At 37.6% G+C, this 23,050-nt stretch overlaps 1 protein-coding gene and 1 long non-coding RNA gene across 2 annotated transcripts in view; one reads left to right on the top strand and one right to left on the bottom strand.

Annotated features, from left to right (window-relative positions):
• LOC139982835 (uncharacterized) overlaps positions 1 to 6,281 on the bottom strand; it is a 204,976-nt gene extending 198,695 nt beyond the window's left edge. The window contains exon 1 of the long non-coding RNA XR_011798393.1: positions 6,057 to 6,281. This is a non-coding gene — a long non-coding RNA (uncharacterized lncRNA). The remainder of the gene's footprint in view (positions 1 to 6,056) is intronic.
• LOC139982813 (uncharacterized) overlaps positions 1 to 23,050 on the top strand; it is an 890,000-nt gene that overhangs the window by 581,563 nt on the left and 285,387 nt on the right. The gene's annotated exons all lie outside the window — the stretch shown is intronic.

Below are 23,050 nucleotides of genomic sequence, written 5' to 3'. Positions count from 1 at the left end.
TTCGTGTCAGTCGTGAATTTACCGTAATCATCGACCAACCAATTAAAATGAATGAACATGGTAGAAGATGTTACGTGCTGTGTAAACATTGTTTGAACATAAAATATGGTGACTTAATACTGTCATCATACGTTGATGTTGTCTTCGTTGAACAAAGCGACCGACCTACGTACCTTTTACGCTACAAACATTAGTTAGTCGATGCTAAATGTTGTGTTTGTTGCAACTTTCCTACATTATGCCAGTCTTTGTACCATTACACGTTACGTAATACCTCACGCTTGACTAGATTTAGGCGAAGTCAGTAATTGCCCGGCAGTAATTAGAAATTAGGAATCATTCAAACAAAGAGAATATTGTAATCCTTATATCAATTTGAAAACATTTGGACTCTTCTTTATACATGTTTACTTACAAATAGAAATTTCAAGATTTGTATCTGTTGTGTTGATTTTCCTAAGCTGCTATCTAGTTCACACCAAAATATATTCTTAAATGTTTTAATTTCAGTTCCCTCCCCGATATGGTACTATTCTCTCGGATCGTGTAATTGCGAGTACAATGAACATCTATGTGTGTGTCGTAAGAGTACACTGTAGATAAAACAATTAAATTTGCACATGTGAAGTTTGTTTACATAATGTCTAGCATCAAAAGTTCGTACTTGCAAAGACAAGTTTCATATGTATTTTTATCTTACCCTGGTTTGATTAGATGTTTTCCAGCCTCCTTGAAACTTTGTTTTCTCTTTCACCTTAACGCTGTACCCACAATAAACAGAAAACGATTGGGTAACATTGTTACTTCAAATCGATAGCAACTTTCTGGTTTTTAATTTAAAGTGACAATTGCAGGTGTGGGAGGAGGCAGGGTTGGTAGCGAAGTATTGGATTATTGCAAGTTGCATAGTTTGTTGTACGTTCACTATATCTATAATAGACGCATTTTGTTTTCTTTTTTTGCACCAGTGTACAATAACTGATCATCTGTATGTGCTAGTAAACACATGGGATATATGGCATGGTATACCTCGGATCAAACACCCTGTGGAAATAAGTGACAAGAAGTGTTTAATTTCGGATTGCTATAGTTTCAGAAGCAAATGGAATACGTGAGGATTGTGCGTTGACACTGGTAAACATAAAACTGGCTTTAGTATTTCTTTCTACAGAGTCGTGCGAGGCTTAACAAAGAGCAAAAACCACGATTGACCGGTCTGCATAGTTTCAATCAGTTCTCACCATTTGCAAATGGCCGAGTAAAGGTGGAGTAATAATTTAATTTTAAACTGTTTGCTGTGTGGTCAAAGAAATGAGTACATCCCTGTTGGAGGTCGCACGTGCTGCATTTCATGATATTTATATATAATCATAGGGAACCGATCCGTAATCGTAATTCGTAGAAATATTCGACCAGAATGTTAACATGCCCTAAACGAAAATGGTAGATTCAATATGCGTCATAAGACTGAGCAATACGAAATATCCCTTTGTTTCTAATTGTTACACGCCATTGCATATCAACAATAATTTGCATATTATCAGTAGCCAATCATGACCCGACACGACCATAGTTTTTTTCGTAGTGCTCAGAATTAAAAGCGTTGTAGGACTAGAAGGAAACTTATTAACGGAAAGACAGTTAGCGGAGGTAAGTCACTACTTGTTTAGAACTCTCTATACGTTCGGTCACATATATTCCTCAAGTGATCTATACCTCAACAAACTTCATTAGTTGTTTTACGTTTGGAAAGTTTTGGAAACTTCGTGAGTCTACTTGTAAACACTCATTTGTGATCGCTTTCGTCTTGCTTTGCATAATTATCTAATTGTGTACACGGTGACAAACGATTTTTGTTTCTTCGGGAGATGTAAGTATAACAGTATTTAAGACACTGTTTGATGTAATTTAAAGAAAAAATCGACGACGGGAATTCAGCGGAATATCTTTATCAGCCGATACGAGTAGTTTATATACTGTGGTTGTGAATATTCAATATTAAATATATTATTGAAACGGAATACATGAACTATATGTTCCGATTGAAATTCGTCAACGTCAGTTTGATTGTTACAGACTTCGGTATTTCTCATACACTGACTCGATATATGTTACAATACCTGCATCTTAACGCAACCGTGGATCAACAACATTGAAAAAAATATTCACATCTAGCCAGTGTCTAATAACTTTTATCAAAGGATATTCTGACAAACTACATCAGTGAAGGTAAGTTTCTGTATTGTCATTAATCTCCTATTTTCTAGGGCTGGGTTTATCAAGATTATCATAAAAGTCCTTCCGTAAGATACAATGAGGTACACAAAAAAAGAAAAATGTTTGCAAGAAGAACAATTTTTCAACTATGGGAAGGTTAATATCAATTCATATAGAGGTTCCTCGAACATTGCACACTGAAATCAAAGTAAAGTTCCTTTTTATACCGATGGATATTATCATAAACATTAACATTCAGGTTACATCAAATTTTTGCACAAAATTAAATACAGAGTGCGATTGTTTATAAGCCGCCATATACGAACGTAGTAAATTAGGTGTTACTTAAAGTAGAACGATAGTGACAGAAGAAAAATCTCTCATTTTCATATATAATGTAGTTTATATGTTACCAAGCAACATATTTTTTTAATTTTCCAAATAGCACACCGGAAAGTTATAAAAAGGGAATTAAAACGGCGTTTTTTCGTCTCCATAATTTAGGAATTTGCAAACACTGCAACGACCTTGAACAGCCCTCAGGTCAGTGAATGACGTCACTGTGATGATCTTTTCTGTTGTGAACAGACTGTTCAGTACGGAGCTGTACGTGCATTCCGTGTCAGCATAACTGTTATTTTCCGGCGTAATGTTCAAGACATAAATAGATAATGAATATCATGGTGTTTCTTGATTTCTTCACCACGTGTTTGCCAGTTTTTTTTTTACGAAATTTACGATTTCGCAACGATTTCCCAATATCTGAAGAGGTAACTCGCAAGCTGACCCAAAGTAACGTAAATCTCAAGATCACGTTTTTGGCGGGTTTTATACAGAGTGATGTATGAATGTGCTCACTTACCAGTCAAACTGGCACAATAACAATAGTGATGATAGTCTCAAACGCAGTTTAGTATAACATCCGAAAGAAAGTTCTGAACAAAGTAGATTCGCTTGTATGCACTAGGCCTACTGTAAAACATAAACGTTCCTTGTTCCGTGCGTCATTAAATCCAACAGAAAGGTTTCATTGAGCTTGAAATACAACCGCATTCGAACTCAATCCAGTTGTTAGTCTAGCTCGAACAATTTTCTCACTACATGCAATGCCTATTGCGTTTATTCACATGCATGCCTCGTGGTTTGGGCTTCAGGAGGAATCGTATTCTAGCCCAACTTCACGTAGGTCCGCAAACGGTACTTTCACACTGTGCAAACATAAGTGACAGTGTGCGCTACCGTAAGTAATACTTACACGATGTTTTGTTTCGCTCGAGCATACACACATTTCCTATTCGTATTACACTTAAAGTGGTTTGGAGGGTATTAACACATCTCTGCCCAAAAAAACTCTGCCTAAGCGACGTCCATGCCCCAATTGAAATTTGAAAGTGGATTCTCTCCTCACATAGTCATTAGGTTGTTCACGTCTGACATGTCTTCCAGTTCCAACACTTACTGTTGCATTTATCGGGATATATATAAATAATACGGCATAAAAGCATCAATCTTTCAAACTTTTTTTTACTTTAGTGACCTTGCCACACGCAAATTTCAATTGGGCCCGAGATGGCTCTATGACCGATTATTCCGTAATATACATTGGGGCAGTTGGCTTCACTAAAACGACAAGAAAAAGCAGGAACAATAACACCTTATTAAAATTAGACCATTTAAATGTCCCACGCAGTGTATCAAATCTCCTCTCTGGTTTAGGCTGTTTGTCGAGTCCAATATAGATTAGGTTGCAACTAAACTTACACACTTAGTGCACACCGCTGAAGTACACTACGCCGAGCTCACTTTGTTATCATCATTATGACGTCACATATCACTGTAGATCACGTGATCATCATATCGCTGTTCGCGAAAAGCCCAATTTTTGTTTAAAAAATCAACGAGTTTAGGATTTTTTTTTTTAAGCCTTTCCCAACATCGGATTGAATTGAATTTTCACATGTGTAATATGGAAACCAACTAGAATACTCTTGAATAAAATCGTATTTTTCGTCGATGCTGAAAAATCACTATCGTTCATCTTTAATGGTTGAGTGTGGTTAATAACATCACTAAAAGCTTTTTTTTAGCTTCAGACTTTAAGAAGTGATGATGTAGTGGTCATTTTAATTGGTCAAGCACTCTTTGGACCAGGCAAGACGCATTATGGTAATCTTCTACATTGTTATTAGAGTTCATATGACCCATTGTTTGGGTGGTTCAAAGCGTGCTGGTCTTGATTAGGATCTAAAGGGACTTTTTCAGGTCCCTTTACATCAAATTAATAAGTAGTGATGATTTAGTGGTCATTTTAATTGGTCAAGCATTCTTTGGAGCGGGCAAGACGCATTATTGTACACTTCTACAATGTCTTTTGAGTTCATATGACCCATTGGTTTGGTGGTCCAAGGCGTGCTGGTTTTGATTAGGGCCTTACGGTGTTTTTCAGGTCCGGTTACATTAATTTAAGAAGTGATGATGTAGTAGCCATTTTAATTGGTCAAGCATACTTTGGACAGGGCAAGACGCATACTTGTCCTCTTCTATATTGTCATTAGAGTTCATATGACCCATTGGTTAGGTGGTCCAAGGCGTTCTTGTTGTTATTGGGGCCTAAATGTTTTTTTCAGGTCATGTAACATTCATTTAAAAACATGATGATTCAGTGGTCTGTTTAATTGGTCAAGCACTCTTTAGCCCTGGCAAGTCGCATTATGGTACTCTTATACATTGTCATTAGAGTTCATATGACCCATTGGTTAGGCGGTCCAAGGCGTGCTGGTCTTGATTAGGACCTAAAGGGATTTTTTTCAGGTCCCTTTACATCAATTTAATAAATGATGAAGTAGTGGTCATTTTAATTGGTCAAGAACTTTTTGGACCGGGCAAGATGCATTATGGTACTCTTCTACATTGTCATTAGAGTTCATATGACCCCATAGGCGTAGGAGCCTCATTTGATTTGGGGGGGCTGTAACGACTTCCCCGAAAAATATAACCAAATTTTTTTCGCGCGCTCTGCGCGCGTTCCACATGTTAATGTGCATATCATATAGGCATCCATCAGTTATTACATCACCTGCCAATAACATAAAATCATTTTCCGTGTTATTACCCTTCCATATTGGTTAGAATTATTGGGGAAGTCGTTACAACAATAATGATAATAATAATAATATAAGTTTAACCATTGAAAAACACATTGCAAATTATTATTCTTTCAGTAGATGCCCGAATAATTCTCAGCATATTGCCGAATTTTCACCAAAAAAAATGAAAAACACATTGCAAATTATTATCCTTCCAGTAGGTGCCCGAAAAATTCTAAGCATATTGCCCGAATTTTCACCAAAAAAATTGGTTGGGGGGGCTGCAGTCCCCCCAGCCCCCCCGCCTCCTACGCCTATGTATGACCCACATATAAACCTATTTCCACGACCAAATGTTGAACATCTTGTAAGAAAGCATTCGTCTTGCCCTATGTGTTACGTCCATACCATTGTCGAATAAGTAACTGGGTAGGTAGCAGTTACTCATTCGCGAATGTCGAACGAGGAATAAGTATCTAACTTCACACCGGTGGTAAACGTACATGTTTAGTTTCTGATGAAGTGCTGACTTTACTAAGCTGTTCGTATCGTGAAAGGGTGGCAAAATGTAGCGAGTATATTGGAACGGGATGGGGTGAGTTTCCTACATAACATTTTACTGTACGAGTTCACTCGTTGTTTTACACGATTTTATTCAAACAACTACTAGTTTCGAGTATATTTACAACTTGAACGATCGTGCTTCTAGCATATCATCCTGGTAGATTGTAACTTTAAAGTTAGTATACCTACCCTGGTGAGTAACTTGACGTACCACCTTGTATGAACAGTACCCAACTCGTAGTAGTACATATGTGTGCATGCAAAATCATTAAGCACGCCTGCACAGCACATGTACACGCCGTACACTCACATTCACGATGACCAGAAGAGAACTTTAGAGGTGGTTTTCTGTAACACAAGCAGGCAGATTTTCTGAAGTGCAACGGGAAAGGTGTTGTGTTGACATAATATTCTGGTACTTAGTGATAACAAGAAAGAATATAGCCTATGTTAATTCAGGCTTAAATCGATAAATTGTTAGTAGCCTAGCCTACTGTATATCCAGTATGGTCTCGTACAGGGCATTAACAAAATAGCCTAACGTTATGACTTACTGCATTATGAGTTGGGACTTAGTATGCCTTAGGCCCATACTGTTTGTTACTACAATACTAGGCCTAGCCTGAGCTTAAATAGGATAGGCCTACACTTTGCAATGAAATGACGTCAAAAACCACACAGAAATGCAAAGTGATGAAGAACAAAGTAACACCAAAAGCAAATCTAGACAACTAACAAATCGAGGTACGTCTTGCTCATCAGGTCACCCAGAGAAAATAGTGCCCTCCCAGAGTCCCAGTCCCAAGGCCAGTCTGCATTTCGTGCACTCTGAATTGATGATCTTTAGCGTGGAACTTACTTTAGGCCTTGGCGTATGGCGGCAAATAAGAAAATGAATATTATATACTTGGCATACCGGTGTAGAATTCAAACATCTTCCTTGGCACAAGCGAAAAATGTGTACAGGATTGCAGCAAGCAAAATTGCACACCAGAACTTGTTAACTGCCATCAAATTCAATTGCGAGCGTTACATATTAGTAATATTACATGTCTGTTTGGCTCTACAATTTAAATTTTTCAGTTCGGAGTATGTAATTAATAGTACTCTTAGAGTACAGTAACTGTGCCGTTTCAATGCAAGTGGTCTAGATTTTTTCGTGGCAAAGAAAAAATAAATTCACAGTGTACCTTCGGTGTGATTATAACATGAAATACAGCCTGGTCCCAGGGGAGTATTGGTTTGTTGACATCTAGCGTATCCCCCAGATTGGAAAGTTTGTGGTGCGCGGGGGATTTATTCCTGGCACAAAAATTTGAACCTTGAAGCCCCAACCGTGCAAATGACGATGTAGCCGCACCAATTTGTCTAGGCTAGGCGTACACTACAGTGTTACTTAAGTGTTACTGTACAGAGCTAGGCTAGGTTGCAAGAATGCATCTACGCACAATCGCTGCATTGTGGTGTTTGTGATGTCGATGCAACCCTCTATGGGCGGGGACAGGCTAGCTGACGTCACTTTGATTATGACGTCACTTTTTTATGTGCATGACAGTGAAAACAACTTTAGGCAAGGCCTAGGCCCCAGGGGTGATTTTGGCAGGGCTCCAGGCCCCCCAGTCGTAGTGAACATTCCCATTGACATTGAAATATTACACACTAACTCACACTGTTTTTATGAAATGGCGCCTGGTTCCGGCACCACTAAACTCATCCCTGCTAGGCCCCCGGGCCCTAGGGTAAGCTAGCTAGGCCTAAAAAAGAATTGGGTATGTTTTTAATATAGAAACCTGCCAGTAGGCCTATGCACAACTGCACACCCGAGATATTTTGTTCAGTTTCCGATTGCAAGTTTTAGGCACTTATTTAATTTGTCAACTACATTTGTGTCATAAGTTAATGTTGAGGCACCCAGGTATTCATTAAAAAAAAGTTAGTACTAGGCTAGTTTAATTTTCTTACACACTGTATGTACTGGAAAAACCTTGTTTTAATGGGCTTACTTGTGTCATACGTCACTTTACTTGGTTACTGCCCCGCCTATGCAACATGGAATATACCTTACTGAGAGGAAACACTGAACAGGGGTGACAGCCTAGTATAGGCCTACGTTAGAACTAAAAGGCTGGTCATAGTACCTCAGCATAATGGAGGAGGGCGCAGTGGTGAATGTATGAATGAAATCATTGGGGTCTAAAGTGATTCCACGATGTGATTATCTGAGAAAATTAGCGGCAAGACATAGGCAAATACAAATAAGGATGAACGCTAGTGAGGCGCACAAAAAATAAAACAAAATTGATATTGGAATGTTTCGAATCCCCTTAATCACAACGAAGATGCTTAACACTACACAGATACACCATGTTTGTTCGTAAAGTATTCTCTGCAAATAATGAGGGAGCGAAACATACCTTTTTAGCCCCCTCATACAAAAAAGAATGAACGCTGATGAGGCGAGCAGAATTGGAATGTCTTCTTAATCACAACAAAGATGAGCCCAGCAAGCCCCCCTCGCCCCCCCCCCTCCCGTTATGTTGTCACTGCATATTATGTATATCTTTATTATCAGTAACCCTTCCAGTGGTTAGCACCTCAACTACAACAGGCCTTCAACAGAGCAGTATTTACTTGCTCAGGCACCATAAAATTATACGCTATTCTACATCAACTTCACCATGCGTTGACTTTTCAACACATCAAGTTAACACATCATTTAGGCGTATTGGCAGGACTTACACAACAAATCACAATGTGTTAATCTTAACTACAAACTGTATTATCATCATTATGCTTTGCATCATGCCTTACACAAATTTATTGTCTCAGGCAGATCTTTCTTTTCTGTTGTTACAGATCCTGACACTTCTGATTGAAGAATATACCTATGCTGGCCAGGGAAGACACAAGACACGGTATGAACATGATTTGATTTAGAGATGGAGTAATGTGCAACACTCCTGGTCAGGATATTTGGAAGGGTGCCATTCCGGCCAAAATGGCACATTAACTCACAATCACAAGCATGCATGCAATTAAGCCAGAGGTATGGTAAAGGGCCACAGAAAAGTTGGGCATTTTTATTTCGTGGCATGTGATGTATTCCAGAGATGGAATTGAGTCATGGGGCCAATTTGAGGGCCTAGAAAATTTCGGTCGGAGCAGCACTCAAACTGGGGTTATTTAGGAGTGATATCTACTTGTTCTATTCATTTTCAACTTGTTGGATGTTTCAGCAGAAAAGAAGAGATTGGGGGGGGGGGGGAGGTGGCGGTCTCTAGCCCAATTAGCTCTGCTTCCATTATTTGAGCCCAGCCATGTACTTTATGGTTCCTTGCTAGAGGAGTCTATGCGGTCAGGCGGCGTATGTATGTGTGTGTGTGTCTTATGTCGCTGGCTCGAAATCTGGTTAAATCTGTCTCACTGGAGTCATGGTCAAACATTGGCCTAATAAGACACATGAAGCAACCAATGTAAGTTGCCCAACCTAATCCCAGTGTGATAGAGTTCAAATACACAGTAGGCAACAGTTACATTTACCAAATAGAGCTTTGAAGGTAGATAAATATGGTACCTGGGTAATATTTGCTAATTTGCAGGCATGGCTTGAGGGGGAGGGGATGTCAGTGTGTGTCAATAATAATCTGAGCTATTGAAAACATTATAGAAATATAAACAGTTCATTGTAATCAATACAAAGGAAGAGAATCTATGCTGTTATTCGACAACAGTCTGTTGACATAGTGAGTGTTTATAGTGCAGACGGTCCAATATGTGTGTATCTTGATGAGGCAAACTTCAATTGATCATAATTTTAGCAATATTCTGATCGTGCTGTGTCTATCACTCTATTTATTCATCTATCTTTCATTCTCAACAATGTTTGAGCGTTACCCAATGTATACCTGTACATGCTTTGACAGGTTTTGATGAAACTTGGACACAATGATGGATGGGTAATGAGTCATCAGTGGTGGTCAGAGGTTTGTGGGCAGTGGTCATTTTTGATCATTCAATGAAAATATAAAAATAATGTTTCTACTACAGATTCAATTGCACAGTCTTGAGTTTTTGTCATAATGATACTTGAGTATTGCTTGATTCAGAGTGTTTAATCAGGAATTTGGGGTAGATGCTTCTTCTCCGGTTGTTATGGCACAGTCTTAATTGATGTCGTAATGTGGCATAAGCAGTGTTCAGAGTTTTGTGGTCAGTGGTCATTTTAGGAAAACACTGAAAATGTGACTTTTAGTACAGAGGTTTTGTGGCACAGTCTTGAGTTTTTGTCATAATGATATTCGGTAGTGCTTCGTTCAGGGATTTGGGGTCATTGGTCACATACAGTAGTGGTCATTGGTTGTTCGTTTATCATAATGATACTTTTGTAGTGCTTCATTGGGGGTGTTCAGGGATTTGAGGTCAGTGGTCATCAGGGGTCATTTTATGAAAACGCTTCTTTTTCTTCAGTTTTTGTGGGATAGTCTTAAGTAATTGTCACAAAGATACTTTGGTGGTACTTCACTGTTAGGTCAATGGACATCTAAGTAGTGGTCATTTTGGGTCATTTTATCCTATGCATACATGTTACAATTGGTCAGTGGTCAGCAAGGGGTCCTTTGGGGTCAAATTAAAGTGTCTGTGAATTTTAATGGTTAAACTGATATCATACTGTGAAGGATTTTGATTAAAAAAATTGACAAAGAATATTGGATGACGGGTCATTAGTTTAACTTATCCATGTGTGAGATCTGCATCATTGGTGCTCTAGTTTATGGCACAATCTTGATTGTTGTCATGTTGATACTTTTCTAGTGCTCCATTGGGGGTGTTCAAGGATTTGGGGTTCTCTATGTACAGTAATTATAGCACAGTCTTGACAGTTTGTTCATAATTTGAAGGGGTGGGTCATATCTGGCAAAACAATTGCTGTGTGAAAATGTTAGAGTCAATAGGAGTTTGTTAAAAAATATGGGAAGGGGGAGCGGATGACACCCCAGCCATCCAAGGATCTACGCCATTGACTGGGGGTCCACATGGACCCTGGTTCATAAGTGCTGGCCTAGGTCAGACATTAATCCTCACCCAGGATGTTGGTTCTGTTGCACTCCTAATATTTAAGACACTGTCAAAAGAAACCCATTTGTAGTTTCTGGCTTTTGAGCTGTGATTTCTTCAACTTGACAAGTATCTCACTACAAATTGAAGTTAATGTGGTTTGCAAGATGACTACCTTGCTTAAGGATTTCGATGTTTAGTGGCATCTTATTATGCCTTCAATATGACATATCCACCTAGGAGTAAAAACACTCTGACTTTCATGAGCTTCCTCATTGGAGTAAAACCCAAGAAACTTCCCAGGACAGTTGTCAAATGTATGACTGAGTATGAAGACCTGTAAAACTCATTTTCAGCATTCAAGAGGTGATAATTTGCCCTACAGACGCGATGGTATACGGAATGTGTAAAGTGCAGTAAATCGGAGGAAAATGCAAAGCTTGATATGCACTGTGCAGTTGGCTACGGGACATGTATGTACTGCACTGTACGTAACTGCAACTCACGTGTTAAGAGAGATGCTTTTGTATTTCTGGGCAAGTTTTTAAGCCCGGGAAACAAATAAAAAAAAAAATGGTTCCCTGACTAGTGACAGGCAACTAAAATTTAGATGGATTTGTCATAGTTTGTTGTTAGCTATCACTTTTAGCACTATCCATACGGAATAGTGAACCCAAGCAATTTGGTATTCCGCTCATGATTTTACTATTCTCGGGAAAGCCGAATAGCGTAAATTTCGACCCCGGACCAAAACTTGATTGGGGGAATTTCAATTGAGCTATATTTACTTGGTATGGGTGTTTGTCATAGATAGTACAATATCCCTATTGTTTTTGATAGAGGTCAAAGGTTATCTCCGAACTCAACAGAGGTCTAAAACCATGTATCCACCATAACTTGAGTTCATACTTCATTTGAGTTCATACTTGGTATGTGTTGCGGGTAATTGTCATAGATGTTACATGGTCCCTGTTGATTTTGGTAGCAGTCAAAGGTGATCTGAGATCAACAGTGGTAAACCACTGTTTTGATCCAATATGTTTGTAATTGCCTGTTTGAAGTTCACAGTTTCAGTCTGGTATGGTCATTAATGTGTTGCTTGTCTGTTAGTCCATGGTGTAAATTAATAGTTTAATATATATTACGTAGTTAATAAGTTCACAGGGTTATACCTCAACACACATTTCATGGGCAACTTTCTATGGTTGGTTGAGAGACGTTAAGGTCAGGTTCAAAGCAGATTCAAACGTGAACAATACAAAATAATACCCACACATGGTAGAACCGAGACAAGGTTAGAAACTTGATCACCACATATCCACTGTTTGCAGTGGCATGTACAAGAGGACCCCCCCCCCCCTGTGCCCCATTCCAATTGCTCAGTCAGTGCCATATACTGTAGCCTATTTATACAATCAGCATGCAATACAATAATTGTGGCAAGGTATCACAATGCACAGTTGTGTGCTTGTTATTCTAAAACTTTCTTAACATAGTTAGAATTAAATGCGTGATCTGGGATCAAGAAAAGTCAGAACTTACAAATAGTTTTTTTTTTCAATTTTCCAGTACCAAAGTTTCCATAATGCTTGTTTTGTAAAATTTAACTTGTTTTGCACAAACTTTAATAAAGTTCATTTTGCTCTTTAAAATTCCTTTCGTTCACTTTTATGTGATCATTACCAAGCGCTGCGCTATAAAATTGTATGTAATACATGTGTGATTGAGTATTCAGATACATGAGCCAATTGTCATCGAGTATGTCAACCAAGTTTCATGTCTTTTCCAAATGTGCCTTAAATTTGAAAAACTCAAACTGAATTTGAAAAAGTCTTTTTATGCCAAGTGTTTACAGAAAGTACTTGTTTTTCATGTTTCAATATCCTTAACTGGTAGATAATCTTATTATCTGCATGATATGTTTTGTGCTTTAGAATATATTCTGTAAAAGCATCAAATATGTTTTTGGTTACTTTGTTTGAACTAGTTTGTGTCAATTTGAGACATGTAATACTACAAGCTTAGTAAAGGGAATAGCTTGTAAACCTACACCTTTAAAGGTGTACATAAACTGGTTCGGCCAGTGAAAACAGGGACAAAATGCAAACGAGTGAAAGTGTATACTAATGTGTAAATTCACTAGCTAGTGAGTAGATTCACTACCGTCTAACATGTAAATTCACTAGCTAGTGAGTAGATTCACTACCGTCTAACATGTAAATTTACTAGCCAGTGAGTAATTTCACTACCGTTTAACATGTAAATCCCACTAGCTGGTGAGTAGATTCACTACCGTCTAACTTGTAATTGGTACAATTGGATCAATCGGCTAGTTAAGTCCCTTCATTTTGCAATAAACTTATCATATCATGTAACATATGATGTTACTGTTCGTGTAGAAACTGTGCTATGAACCTTTTGTTTTGTCCACAAAACCTAAGTAACAATTAAGGTGTGTTCACGCTGCACCACAATACAATTATTGACCTTAAGTTGAGGGAATTATATTTTTCCCTGGTAGATTTGACATTTTCATAGTAGCTCTGACTCACACAATAATAACATAATATCGCAATCGTATTTGTCATCATCATTGGATGAATATCATCATTAAATCTTCATAGCCACCGCTATCTCCATTTACATCAGCATTGTTAATACAACACCAACATTATTAATTCATTAATATCCTAATGTTTCAAAAAATATAATTGTTTGATTGCCTTTTCATTTTTCAGACAGGATAAGACGACAAAACCAAACAGAATGGCTAATGCATCTCCCGCTACCGAAAATTTATCGGATAACACCAAAATGAGTAAGTTCTTTCTACTTTCAGATGAATAAATTGTCTATAGATTAGCTTCATCCACGAATCCGAATTGCTTCAACCACGAATCCGTGGTTAACAGACACTCATTTTTGTTTCATCACTGCCTATAAAGAGGATAAAATACTGCAGTTCGTTGGTCTCAATTGCCATAGCAACGCATGCAATGGTAAAAGTTAAAATATTTCAGCAGCGATTCTCAAGGGGGGGGGTCACCAAGTGTGACCAGACTTGTCATGTTGCATTTTGGAATCTGTCTGTCAAACTACATTTGACTTCGAGGTCAAATCTTGCAAAATATGCCCTCAGGAGATATGGGGCGAAAACAAAAAAAGTTTGTCAATATTTTGATATATTAGAGTTCTATGTGCTCTATAAAGGAGACCAACTCCTGGTTCAATTGGACACCCAGTTCTCAAGTTATGTGAGTCCAAAGGTTGGTTTTGATACCTTATCAGCATTAACACTGTGTGTGTGTGTACATTGAAGCACATAAACAATTTTAGGACAGAGTGCACATCATTGAGGGGAACATTTTGATAAAAACTATCAGGTCATCCAAGGTCATTCAAGGTTGCTTATATGCAAAAAACTGCCAACCTATGCAAATTTTTGCAACAACTTCTAGTCATGAAGTATGACATGGCTGATATTGGGACATACCATTGTGAATGAATAAGGGGTACATTTTCCATAACAACAGTTATGTAATCCAAGGTCACCAAAGGTCAATTATTGGTCGAAATGTTGTTTTTCGTAAAAACTTGTGAAACTACCATTACAGGGCCCGACATGGTTGATAATTGTGGACTAGTTGTGAATGGGGTAAGGGATCCTTTCAAAACGTAACAGTCATGTGATCCAAGGTCAACAAAGGTCAATAAGGGGTCAAAAACTAGTACTTTTGCAATAACTTGAGAACCAAAAGTCCATCAAGGTTGGGAATTACGTAATCCAATAGTCGACCTGAAATTGGGTGACCTTTGACCTCAGGCTGACCTCCAGTGACATATATTTGTTTCTTTCCAGTTGGTTATTTGAGTTCTCGTGGAAATATTCCGATCTAAATTGTCCATAAGTTGACTCCTCTGCAACCTTTGTGTGCAAAGTTATTAAAGATCAAGGTTTTGATGTTTGTTAAAATTCTGAATAAGCACAGTTAGGATGATTCTGTGATTTCTGTACCAAAAGCCAACTCATGCTCATATCAGACACCTGGTCCCAAAAGTTTCTCAAAAGGACCAACGGTTGATTTGTGATATTTTTGGCAATAATATTGTGTGTGTACATCGGACCACATAACACGTTTAGGACAGTGTTGCTCCCTTGTAAATATTCCTTACAAGCTAGGAACCATAGTGCACTTGGGCTCTTGTTAGTAAGATTTTCATGATCGCCATGAAAGAAAAACTATTGGTCAATGATTGAGTTGTATTGTAATACTGAAGAACTCATTAAATTATCATGTCTATTTGTATACAAGTTAATAAAGAGATGAGGAAAAAAATATTAACATTAATAATAATAGAAATGTTCTGTACATCATCATAAACTGAATGGTCCCCATGGGACCTTTGTCAGCAATACTTGACAGTCGAATGAAAAGTATAAAATGTAACACAATGAAACTATGACGCTAGATAAGTGTAAGTTGCATGAATGGAACCAGAACCAGAGAAACCATGACTATACAGGAAGCGGATTAAGGAGCAAAGAACGGATTACATATGTTTGTAGAACTGATAGTTTTTAAGAGGTTCCAAGTCTTTGTTGAGGCCGGTGATGTGAGACTTAATACGAAAGATCCAATCGATTTATTTATGTTTACGTTCAGTAGAGGATTTGAGGTTTGAGGCAATTAAAATACATTTTAGGTTTTTGAAAGAATGACTAGGGAGATTGAAATTTTTGGAAATGGGGAATACTGCAAAATTATCACGAATAAGATTTTTTTGTGATTATCAAAACGTAAGCAGAACCAGGAACCTGCTTTACCTACATAATTGCCCTCTTTACAAAGTACACAGTAGAAAATGTAAATAACATTAATAAAATCACAAGAGAGAGAAGGGGGTCTTAGACTATAGTCAACATTGGGAATTTTAACCTCGGGGCCTGGGGTTATATGGGCGCATATGGCATCGAGATTTACCACATAGAAAATAGCCTGCGGATGTGGAAACTGAGTAAGGGAGGGAGAGAGTAGAAACCTAAGGTGTTGGGCTTTACGAACTGCTAATATGCGGGCTACCTTAAACGATTCTCCTACAGACTGATCGACTTGGAAAGCAGCAAATTTCTGTTTGATAGAGCTCATACTGTAAAGGATTTGAAAAGTGGGTTGTAATTGGTAACAAACGGAATGCGTTTGTTAGGACTTTTAGGCTTGTATTTTAATAAGTCCTCATGGCTCAACTTTTCTGCCCTGGAAAAACCCTGTCTAATTAAATTAAGTGAGTATCCGACGTTCAAGAAATAACCAGTTAAAATGGATACCTGGTGTTCAAACTCGGGTGGGTGGGAGCAAAAAGGCAAAAGTCTAAGGCATTAGCTGTAACTAGTGTTCAACCGATTAACCTAATCGGAATCGGTACGAATATTGCATAATGCGTTTAAGTCTAAGGCATTAGCTGTAACAGTAGAACTCTTGAGATTATGTAGGTGAAAACTATGAAAGTGTAAATACATATGAATAGCCGGCTTATAATAGACCGAAGTGGTTAAAGAATTGCCATCCAAAAAATTATATTTGATGTTTAGAAATTTGACAGAAAATGTAATGCTGTCATGATAAAAAATGAACATGTTCAAAGTACGACTTAAGAGATTCTTCACCATGTGGCCAGACAATAACTATATCGTCAATGTATCTATGATAATGTGATGGCTTAAGAGGATAAGTGGATACCATTTCTGTTCCAATTCGTGCATTGATATGTTGGCGTAACATGGTGCCATCTTAGTGCCCATAGCGGTACTATTGATTAGGAGATAATCCCATTGAAAGAGAATTAATTTTTACTTAAAATGAAACGTAAAATAGGACCAGGATCATCAGCTTAAGTGGGGTTGGTGGCATACAATGAAAATTATGACAAGTGTCAAGCAATAACTCCCTCATTATGAGGGATATTGGTGTATAAAGAGGATACGTCCATAGTTACAAGTAAGAAATTAGTCGGTAATTGTCTGATTATTACTAAGGATTCTCAAAACAATGTGTAGTATCCTGTTTATAAGAAGGAATATGGTTTAATGATAGGTTGACTATGGAGTCTTATGTATCCTGAAAGATGCTCAGTAAGAGTACCAATTCCTGAAATAATAGGTCGGCAAGGAGGGAATTGCTTTTAGTGTCCTGGCTAGTTTTCAAATGTTTGAATGACGGATAAGGGTCACTACGGGTAGTTCCTGTTGAGCGTCGGCTATCAATTTAGGAAGTTTGTGGACTTTAGGTAAAGTGTAGAATGTTCCCAAAGATGTTCTTCTACCTTGGTCGCTACTTGTTCCGGTACTGATTGACATAACTTGTCAATGTTGGTGTGGAAGAATATGGAGTAAAGAAGAATTGTCTAATCATACTCAGTCAAGACGGTTCATGTTCGTTAAATTCTCTTCACAGATTTTGGCAGGTTCAAGGCACGACTAGCCGAGCTCCTCACAACTGAAATCATACTCAGTCTTGCAACGTTCTTCATGTTTCCTCCTGCTAAAATTTACGAGTTACGACATGAGAAAAAGAGCCCCGGGCTGCTCATGGTCTCCGTAATGGAAGAAAGGGGTCAAATACAGCCTAATGACATCTCACCCTTGTTAACTGCTCTTGATAAATTGGAACTTCATGGTTTACTTAGAACCCTGCAGGATATTATCCCTGGATCCGAAGGTAAGGTGTAGTACGATATATATCTGACTAGAGACTGACACATGTACGACCAAATAAATGACGGAATACAATGCCTGCTTACAGGGTAAACTGTAGGCTAGTCTGTTATATTATTAAAATACGTTATGTGTTAACAAATAAATATTTCTCATTATTACCAAGTCATTGTCAAACACAACACAAAAAAAACGGTTGCGTAAATATCACAGCAGGTTAGTTCATAACTTGCAAACATTGTTTAACTTGATTTATTTAGGATAATAATTACAAACGTTTGTCAGCTAAATGTAAGCTATATATTAAGTATACTTACCATATTTTACGTACGTAACGTCTTTTCAGAGATGATATGACACTTTAATAGTTGTTAAATAATTTTTACTATTATTATTTTTAATATTATAATTATCGTCATCGTCATCATGATCATGATTATGAACCAATTGCAAGTAAGTAACACAGAACATAACAAAGCCTTATATACTGTTGTAAAAGCTACATATGTTTTTATCATTTTGAGAACAGATAAGACATGCCAGTTTGTACAATACCTCAAGACATTTTACAAACAACTTTACAGCAAGATCCATCCAATACCTTACATCCGCGAAAAGGTGTTTCATGTGAACGACATATTTGTAGAAGGGGGTATTGAAATACAGGGAAGACAAAATACAGGAAGCGAACGTCCGTTGGAAGGAAAAAGAATGGAAGCAGTAAAACTAAAATCATACCGCGATGTATTTAATGATGACAAAATATCTTCAAAGCGAATACTGTTAGAGGGCGATCCTGGTTATGGTAAATCAACTTTTACATTACAAGCTGCTTATGACTGGTGCACTGCAGCTGATTCATCTCCATTGAAAGATGTATCTATCTTTATCTTGCTTCCACTAAGACTCCTCGGCAGCATATCGTCGGTTTGTCAAGCGATCAAACTGGTGCTGATGCCAGTTGAATCAAAACTAACAGAGGAAGAAATTATGGAAATTCTGTTAAACAGCCCGGGCGTAGTGATGATTTTAGATGGGTATGATGAGTATCCGGACAAAGATAACTTTGGTAAATCAGAATTTATGAAAATCATCGCTGGTAATATGTTTGCGAACTTTAAGGTAATAACATGCACTAGGTCAGCTTATTTACCCGATAATTTTGATGTAGAGACGGTCAATGTTCGTTTGACAGGTTTTGATGATAATGCAAGGGATGAGTACATCCGAAGAGCTGTTGCTGTTAATGATAATCAAGCGGCTAGGAGAATCAATGATCTTCTCACTAAAAGTCCTGTGCTAGGCGACATTTGTCAAGTACCGCTCTTCTGTGTGATGTTTGTACATATCTCTTACGAAGAAGAAAGCGTGGTATCGTTCGCGTCTGTTACCAGTTTTTTTAATTACATTCTAACATGCTTTTATGAGCATATGAGGAACAAATGGGAACATGATAGAAAACCAAATGACAGTTCTATCATTCCAGATTATCCAAAGCTTAACAAACTATTATTTGATGCTCTTACTGGAAAGAATCAGCAGATTGTTTGGCAGAAAGACATTTTCCAGAACAATGTTGGCGATGAATGTTACAATGAACTCATCACAATAGGAATCCTAATTGAAGACGACATTATTAAGGTCAATTATAAACCAGGGATGGCGGCAGTTTCTGTTATCCAGCGAACAACTGTTGTCAGATTTTATCACAAACTATTTGCTGAATGGTACGCAGCCAACTATCTTTCAAAGTGTGCAGGGAGCATGTTGCCTCTTTTGCTCCGGAATAAGTTCAAGAAAATAAACCCTGTTGATCTACAGTTTGTCTTTAGATTTGCTTGTGGACTCAATGAGAAAGCTTCATCAAGAATCATCAAGTATCTGAAAGGAATGGAAGGCGGGCAATCTTTCGCATCACTTTGTTTCTTTGAACAAGTTGGTGAGGCTGATGACGTAGTTGCCATTGTGAAAAATTTATTAACAGGAGGCGTGACGATCACATCCACTGATAGTAAACTCCTTCAAAGGTCAACAATACAGATTCTTGACATTGCAGCTAAAAGCAAGGTAAGTAATTCATGTATTACTATTGTCACATGATTTGGCAAATTTATAGTTTACAAGGCTAAGATGGTTGAATTTCTACCACATCCAACCGAGAAAAAGATTTAAAGTAGACAAGTATTCACGTGACCAACATTCAGTATATAACACGTGGAAAAACAACAAGTTTTTACACACATAATTCCCATTGACATTGTTTACGGAACATAAGTAGGTCAACGACATTCGAACTTGGCAACTTGCCCAAGTTCATTGCACCGTGGGAACGACACAACAAATTGTACATGATTGTACATTTTCCCGCCATCTGGACGCCTGAGTGTAATATTTGATGTAATATGCAAATTATTAATGGTACTGTGCGGTTATAACTTAACCTATTGCGACACATACAAATTTTGGGAAGTTGTTATAGATGTTACTTATGTATCAAATGTAAAGTACTGTGTGGTACTATAATTTATAAAAGACGCTTTTCCTCGGGTGGTAGGGAAAAGGGGTGTTTCGATGAACTCGATCTCTTTGTATAGTATTTGGATACTTAAAATGACCATGTACTGTACATGCAGTTTCAATTCTATTTAGTAAGCTGTACTTCGCATTTTTATCCTTTGTGCATCTTTATTGGAATAAATACGAAATGTATTTTTTGACGCCAGTATTTAACGGTAAGCATTTTTTAAATTGTTGACTGAGCTTCAAAATCCATTTTCTAAAAAGTCTGTTTTCATGAAGGTTTTATTAAATACAGCTAGGTAGGAAAATATTAATTAACCACATTAAAGAAAGTTTTTCTATTATCCAAATAAAATACATGTTTCTCGTACTGAGATCTGAAAAAAAAAACAGGCTGACGTTTTTCTTCTTTTCATGCGCTAATACTAGTTTGGAATATGTGGCAACCTTAACAAAATAATTTTTAAGGTTAGTTAGATTTCTTGAATCTGAATAGAGATTCGGGAATCAGGAAAAGGGAGGCCCCTTGCGCGGATGATAAACATGTTTTGTTTTTAACCGGCCCTGCTTCAAAGTTGTTGGGTGGATTTTTTTCCTTTTCATTCTGTTGGAACCAACGATAATTTATATGAAAACTTAACACAAGAAAGGCTTTGTAGTACTTTATTATTCTTCAAAATGTTGCCAACTATTCAAAGTAACGTGGAACATAAAATGTACAACTAACACTAGTAACAGAAAAGTCGCTATCCGTACGTAACGTTACTGTTGTTAAATAAAAAGTTAAACATGTAAAGTTGTGAGCTGACTTCAAAAAGTTTTCAAGTCGGAACTCCTGTAAAGATCCATTTTCGCACAGTAGAGTAGGAACTTCCTGATACACGATATTACGTCTTAACAAAATAGCGTGAATAATAGAAATCCAAAGCCCAAACGAAGTTACGAATTGTGACGCACTCGGCTTGAAATCACGATCTACGATATAACGTGTTAGCGTGAATGTAGCAGTCATGCTTGCTATCGTGAAGGTCTGGTATCACGATATAGCGTGTGATCGTGGTATATCGTTATATCGTTGTAGCGTGTACAAAAAATTTACAGTAGTCAAGTTTCACGATAGAAATTGATAGAAAAAGATAAAGGCATCACGATACACGATGCCATGGCCGATTTAATCTGGGCGGTACTGTATTAGTCGGAATTTCATCAAACTTGATATGATGATATTGGCAGATAGCCTATACACATGCTGTATGTTGCAATTGATATGATACAAATTTATGAAAGGGCAGGGCTTAGCATTGCTTTGGTAACAAAAGTGTGTGTGTATGAAATGCTATTGTTGAATTAGGGCTTTCTTAGAAATTTCCCTATGAATGGAACTAATGAACAGCAGCAAGGAATCATGAAATGTTTTCATTCTGGTTTTTCACTTATCCTGTACAACTACCACTGGACAAGGATCACATGCAAATTGAATATCAAACATGCCTTCAAACATGCTTGTTAGTGAATATAGAGCACACTCGAAGTACAGTACTGATTTCGCTTAACTCCCGTTGAAAAAAAATCCACGATCGATAACAAAAGTTAAAAATCGATAAAAAAAGTTGAAAATCGGTTAATTTCGTTGACAAGATTTAGACTACTGCGGGCACGGTTGTCAATGAAGTTTCAACGAAATTTCCACGAAAGTTATCGCGATCAAAAACCGCAAAGGCAATTCTAGACATATCAAGGTTGTGACTTGCGTTGAATCCTTAGTGTAACTACAGCCGTTTTCAGACTCTACCAGAAGTTGCCGAGGAATATTACAAACGTTGCAAAAGTTTGATTGTATATAAGACGGAGTAAGTTCTGTACTAGGTGTTTGAAAAATGATTTGGCTAGGATAATAAAATCTAGTCTTGGTTGATCGTAACAAGCACATTCTATGACTCTTAAGTTATAGGCTAGTATTAAACTACGATAAGTATAAGTTAACTCACCAAGGAACGCAGTGTCAGAAAAAAACAAGAAAAAAATATCAACAATGAAACAGTCGTAGCTGGATATCAAAGAGATCTTTATTTCCAATAAATTCCTGTGTTACTTGACGTACTACAGTACCGTTTACTACAGAACCGCACTCACTTTCAAACTTTTCAGAGAGCGCATTCCGTCCAAAAAATCTCCCCGACTTCAATGCACGCAAAAAAAAAAAAAAAAAAAAAAACTGTTATTTTCCCCCTAACCCGTTACTGTAAGTTGCCCGCGAAAGCAGATGGACTGCCCTGGTAAGGTCGCAGCCTGGGTCTGGGCTACCTATAGTATGCTGCTTACATGTGCATTCCCTACCCTGGATATCTCCACCACCAAACTTTTTTGAAAGGCTTAGTCCAATCATAAACTTGGCTTTGTCAAATTCACGCCTACCTTATGTTAATTAGCATAGTATTTATCTTCGTGGGGGGTTTAGCAGTGCAGAACCTTCATGGCTGGCTGCCTCTAGAAGCAAACATTATTTTACCCCTACTGTTCGTAATGGAATGGATGTTATCTGTTACTTAGTTAATTGAAAACCAAATATTCATTCATATATATATATATAAGTAGAACAATCCAGCAGGGATAGAAAGTTTATCTTGAATGAACCAATCAAAAGTCGTGCTATTAATAAAACTTGAAAACACCTGGCCAGCAAGAGAGTTGCAAACAATTGTTTCCATGACTACTAAGAAAATAAAGCAGTGACTTGGGGCCCACGTTGGGTAGATTTCTGTGGAAAATGAATATATTTTCATTGCTTATTTGAGTATTGTATATTGGGAAGAGCTGATCAAACATTACTGGGGAGGGCTTTCAACTGGCCTGACGGCTTTCAACTGGCCTGACGGCATGTATAAGTTTATTTTAA

Source organism: Apostichopus japonicus, chromosome 16 (genome assembly GCF_037975245.1).
Source record: "Apostichopus japonicus isolate 1M-3 chromosome 16, ASM3797524v1, whole genome shotgun sequence".
Classification (NCBI taxonomy): Eukaryota; Metazoa; Echinodermata; class Holothuroidea; order Aspidochirotida; family Stichopodidae; genus Apostichopus; species Apostichopus japonicus.
The sequence above is the reverse complement of the archived record's forward strand: the minus strand, read 5'-3'. Positions and strand labels throughout refer to the sequence as shown.